This window comes from Chaetura pelagica, unplaced genomic scaffold (genome assembly GCF_000747805.2).
Source record: "Chaetura pelagica isolate M959 unplaced genomic scaffold, ChaPel_1.0 scaffold65, whole genome shotgun sequence".
In the NCBI taxonomy this organism is placed as follows: domain Eukaryota; kingdom Metazoa; phylum Chordata; class Aves; order Apodiformes; family Apodidae; genus Chaetura; species Chaetura pelagica.
The window spans coordinates 4,145,018-4,151,017 of record NW_009953386.1 but is presented as its reverse complement, the minus strand read 5'-3'; the positions used below and the strand labels follow the sequence as shown (position 1 = coordinate 4,151,017).

Genomic DNA, 6,000 nt, shown 5'->3' with positions numbered 1-6,000 from the left:
GTAGGGAAACTTCTGTTTGGGGACCTTCTTCCCCTTCCTCCTCACCAACCACCAGCACCGCTCTCCTTCCCCAGCACAGCTCTTCTGCTCCAGCCCAGCTCTTCTCCCCTAAGTGCTTCTCTGCTCAGGCGTTGTGTCTTTCCTATGTTAATTGCTGAGATGCATCCATTGTCCCTCTAATGGCTCCTTGGCTGGGTTTGGAGCAGGGGAGCTTCTCAGCTTCTTACAGGAGCCACTCCTGGGTCCCTTCCTCCACTACAAAAAAACCCAACAAACCAAACCAGAAAACATGGTACACAGATGGGTTCTCACCAGCACTGAGCATAAAGAGTTACATAAAAAAAACATAAACAAAATGTGTCCAGCATTGTGAACACTGATTGTGCTTCTGATATATCTCTATTCCAATCACTTCTCTACAGACTTTTCACTGATACCCTGTCAGTTCTTCTCTATTTTATATTTGTGCATTTATTTTCCCTCCTCCATGATAGTGCTATGCAATTGTTTATATTCAGTTTCATTTTCTTCTCATTGCTTCATTTCTGCAGCTCATTAGGAATGTTCTGAATTCTAACTGGACCCTTTGAAACTGTAGTAGGTACTTGGTACCATCTGCAAACATTTCAAGCATCCTCTGCCCTTCCCCATCTGCGTCTTTGAACTGGCCTAAGGACGGGTGACACGGCTTTACTTGTAAAGCCCTTTAAATTTATGTGTTCATGTCCAGTTCTACGTCTGGGAAAACATTTAAAGCTATGCAGATGCTTATGCTGCACAGATCTAAATGTACTAATTACTTCACCAAAGGAAAATTTTGGTTTCCTAACAAGGGGCTTTGATGAAGAAACTGATATTTAAGTGAATCAGACTATCTGGCTCTGTTGTACCTTCCTTTATGGAAAGCATACTTAGTCTAATTCAGAGATCCACAAAGAATATTATCCTTAAAAAAAACTCCACGCTGCTAACTGATCATCATATCATCACTATCTAAGTGGTTTAAATGAAATTACAGACTCATTATTCATCTGTTTCCTTTGTATGAAAGACGTTTCATGGGCATGAAAATCCCTGGACCACTCTTAAAATTGCTGTTTTCTAACCTTTTCAGAATCAAAATCCAAAAATGCTGTAATAAACACTTATTCCTGATGTCGTTTTTTTTTTTTTAATGTTAGCACCATAGTCCCTGTATGGAGATGATTTTCAGCAACATGACCACCACTAATGTAAGTCTACTGAACACTACTGGGAAACAGTTGCCAGTAGTAGGAGGATACTGATAAGCTTTAGCAAGGATTGGCTGTGCCGCTTGAGCATGTTTTTTCTCTGAAGTATACCTCCTCATCTTCCTTCCAGTCTCAAACTGTGAGAAAGGATTTCCAGATTCAGTTCAGCACCCCTATACCTTAATCAATTCAAACGTAAAATATCCATCTGCAAAAGCTGCATGCATCTGAAAGCATATTGCTTCACTTAGTAGCTTTCACAAGACTGCAGAACTTAGACTGCCATACTGCAACACCTGAGGTCACATCTCCAACAATTCACTGTACTTTCTTAGAGCATCTGCAAAAATCTGTGATCATTCCACTTTGTTTCCATTTCCAGATTCTCTCTTCAAATAGTTCCTTCCAGGCTTCTAGCTGTTAAGTGCATAAAGGCTATCACTGATGCCTCTTTGCACTTGACCTTGTAGACAGGATACAAAGAAAATTTTGCCTACAGTGAAGACCAAAGCACCTGCACTTCATCTGTCTATCATGCATCCTTATCACAGACAGATGATACACTTTCTGATTATTTATGCTTTCTTGTTTTCCTTATTTTTTCTCAAGTAGAAAAAAACATTTTTCTGAAAACTTTGTTCTACTTCCAAGTTTCCTGATAATAATAATAAATCAGTTACCTTAATTTCTTTCTAAAAGTTCAGGGTGAAAAAAAAATATATAATTGGAAGGAACCTTAAAGTTCCAACTCCCCTGCCACAGGCAGGGACATCTTCCACTAGACCAGGTTGCTTAAAGCCCCATCCAACCTGGCCCTGAACACTTCCAGGAAGGATGCAGCCACAACTTCCCTGGGCAACCCATTCCAGTGTCTCACCACCCTCACAGTACAGAATTTATTCCTAATATCTAATCTAAATTCACCCTCTTTCACCTTAAAACCATTCTTCCTTGTCCTATTGCTATGTACCCACGTAAAAAGTCCCTCTCCAACTTTTCTGTAGGCTCTCTTCAGGTACTGGAAGGCTGCTATAAGGTCTCCCAGAGCCTTCTCCTCTCCAGGCTGAACAGCCCCAACTCTCTCAGCCTGTCTTCATAGCAGAGGTGCTCCAGCCCTCGGATCATCTTCGTGGCCCTGCTCTGGACTTGCTTCAAGAGCTCCATGTCCTTCCTGTGTTGGGGGCTCCAGAAATGGACACAGTACTCCAAGTGGGGTCCCATGAGAGTGGAGTAGAGGGGCAGAATCATCTCCCTTGACCTGTTGGCCATGTTTCTTTTGATGCAGCCCATGACATGACTGGCTTTCCAGGCTGCAAGCGCACATTGCCAGCTTGTGTTGAGCTTCTCATCAACGAACACCTTAAAGTCCTTCTTCTCAAGGCTGCTCTCAATCCATTCTCTACCTAATCTGTATTTGTGCTTGGGACTGCCCTGACCCAGGTGCAGGACCTTGCACTTGGCCTTGTTGAACTTCATGAGGTTAGCATGGCCCCACCTCTCCAGCCTCTCAATGTCCCTCTAGATGGCCTCCATTCACCCAGCATGTCAACCACACCACACAGCTTGATGTCATCAACAAACTTGCTGAGGGTGCACTCAATCCCACTGCCTGTTTGCTGACAAAGATGTTAAACAGCACTGGTCCCAGTACTGACCCCTGAGGAATGCCACTCGTCACTGGTCTCCATTCAGAACCGGAGGCATTGACTGCAACGCTTTGAGTGCGACCACCCAGCCCATTCCTTTTTAATTTAATCCATGTTTTTCCAATTTCGAGACCAGGACGTTGCACAAGAAAGTACCTAACACTTTGCATATATGTAACTATCCTGAGCACATTACAGAGGTCAACTGGACATTTTCATAATGATGCCTCCTGTCTTTCAAAGAGCAACAAATATATTGCATGTCAGGAAGAGCTCTTCAGGTGTGCACACTCAGATTTATAATCTACTAAAATGCTGCATTTTACTGCTTCTCTCCCCACTCTTGTAAATTAATTTGAAATCCTCCTTAAGAAAACCCCGATTCTGTATCTGCTTGACACTGAACTAGTGTCCTTGGTACTCTTTTTGTCAAAATTAGGTTCTCCCCTGGAAAAAGGAGCTACTCTCTCAAAATTTTTCCAACTCTTTGCATAAATAAGGATATATGATTCTTATGGCTATCTGTCATGCAGTATTTTGTTGATTTATATAAATGTTTATGACTTTCTAAAGCAGACCAGTAGGTATTAAGTTAAGAACGGAACACTCTCAAAGATTTATCATTCACTCAGAACAGGTCTAAAACCACATTTCCACCAAATATCTTTTCCACTTGGTAAGAACCCACTCCTTTTGTTTTCTATGATAACTAAATTTTAGGTTTTGGTTGTTTTGTTTTAAATTATTACAAAAGAGGGTTTTTTTGTAGCCTGGTCATCACTACTTCAATAATTATTTTTCTCCTGTTTGTTTTTCAATGGAATTAAGTAAAAAGCCACATTAAAAAAAACTTGAAACTAGTAATGAAATATCAGTTTCTAGTTCCTACATCAAACATGTTACAAATTATTTAACCCCACCTAGTGATCTCCACGGTGCTACTTCTGCCAACAAAACAGTTGAGTCACAACCGTCCTCAGGGCATTAAACTGAAGTTCATCTATTTTGGTGCCTTTACAATTTTGGCTTCTGAGCACTACTGCTAATACCTCCAGCTCTAATAACATGAGGGGAACTACAGAATGTCCAAATTGCAACTGTGACCTTGTATCTGGATTCTCAGAAATTCCAAGCACAAGAAGCAAGTGGGCTACAGAACACAGATGCACTCTAAAACTGTCCAATTATTAAATGATTAGGGCCTACAATCCTAATCAACACACGGAGGAGCTGTGCTTACTGGTTACCATCCACCTCGACTGAAAACTGGTCTCAGAAGAAGAGAATGAGGAGGCTAAAAGACACTGAAAAGCACAGCAGATTCTAGAGGGGTCAAACCACACTGTGTCTCCCTGCCACACCTCCAGTCAGAACAAGCTTGCACAGAGCAGTATCAGGTTGTTTTTGCATTGTTTCATCTCCCAGTAAAGTGGAACTGGACCCTCTTGTAAAACCCTCTTTGGAGTTAAAATGGAACCACCTCACTTGTGCCAACTTTCCAGCCAGCCAAGGAAGTGATTCATCTCCACCTGAAAGAGCCTCTACAGAATGAGCTAAAGCTCTCTGGGCTACAATGCATTCAATGGCCTTCCCAGCTGATCTCCCATCTCTGATCCTCCACAGAAGACATTTTGCTGACATGACAAAATAGCTGTTGCCTTACTTCTTTCAGAGGCATATACGGCACATGTTCCTGGAAGGCTGGTGATACCACTCCTCCAGCACTACCAGCTCCCTTGACAGCTGAAGTTAAACCTCACGTAACTCCCCTGACACCCTTTATCAGGCCCCAGGGTTCCTCTGCAGCTGGGCAGACGCTTTGGGTCCTCTCGCTTTATCAGGCGCACGAGCGCTGCGCCAGGCCCTGCTGCAGGTGGTCAGGCTGCTGCTGCTGCTGCCTAGCAACAGATGTTTCTGTGTGCCCATCAGGAGAGGGTCAGCAAGGCCAGAGATAAAAGCAACAGTGATTTTCCACTGCTTTGTTGCGGGACAGGAACCCTATATATCCCTCTGCGGTAATCAAAGGCAGTTTCTAAGAGAGGACTGTCTGAGAATTAACTAGTGTAAACTAGAGATTAGATCCAGCCTTTTGACAGCAAGGTAAGCTCCATGAAAAGCCTCCCAGCTGTGCTTAAAGCAAATCATCTTCCAGGATGGAAAAATAGAAGATTTTTCCTTCTAAGAATCAGTTATGAAATGGACTCTAACGGGAAAAAGAAATACTGGAGGAAAAACAACTGTAAGAAATAAAGACTAAAGATGCATATAAGCTCAAGCATGTAAGCAAAACTTCGCATAACTGTACATGAGTGATAAGCAGATTATATTAATGGTAATTAGATAATCAACTTCAAAGCCTCAGCAGCACATAGAAAGTGGCAAAAAAAGTTTATTTTTAGATACTCAATACTAAACATTTGTGGAGCACTAATCAAATATGCAATGCAGAAGAGGCTCTACTTTGACCCACATGAATTCCTCTCCATGCCTCCATCAAACCATCTTCTCACACTGATAGCAGCACAGAATTCCTATTCCTCTCCAGCTGCTGTGTTTCCATTGACATTCTCTCCAACAGAAACAGCAGGGTGCGCAGCAATAGCTAAAAGCAAGGTGCTAATTTTTAAGACCATGCAGTCTTCCACATGCAATTGTGCCAAAAGGAAAGAACAAAAGAAAGAAAGAATGAAAAAAGAAAGAGAGAACAATTAAAAAAGAACAAAAGAACAAAATAATGAGAAAAAGAAGAACAAAAAAGGAAGGGAGGGAGGAGGGGAGGGGAAGGGAAGGGACAAGGCATTATGAAATCTACAGAAATTAGGAAGATTAAAAGCTAGAATGGACAATCTAAGCTGACTAAGAGAGTCTGAGCCTCCATATGCAATAGAAATTATATCTTAAGTATAAGAAAGCACAGCCCAAGCCATCCATGTTGCTATTTTTACAATCAAATTAAGGACCTTGAGAATTCTGCCATAGAAAAGGTTGTCCTCTGCAAACATTTACCTAGGTGAGATCATAGTCCCAGCTGCTGCCCATATTTCTGTAAAAGGAACATCACACTTTCTTTGCTGCATGGAAGACTTATCAGTAGCAGACACCATGCAAGGCCTCAAACAGCA

At 42.0% G+C, this 6,000-nt stretch overlaps 1 protein-coding gene across 1 annotated transcript in view; it reads right to left on the bottom strand.

The window, feature by feature from the left end:
* The window catches only part of NME7 (NME/NM23 family member 7), a 76,535-nt gene that overhangs the window by 46,593 nt on the left and 23,942 nt on the right, over positions 1–6,000 (bottom strand). The window lies entirely within an intron of this gene.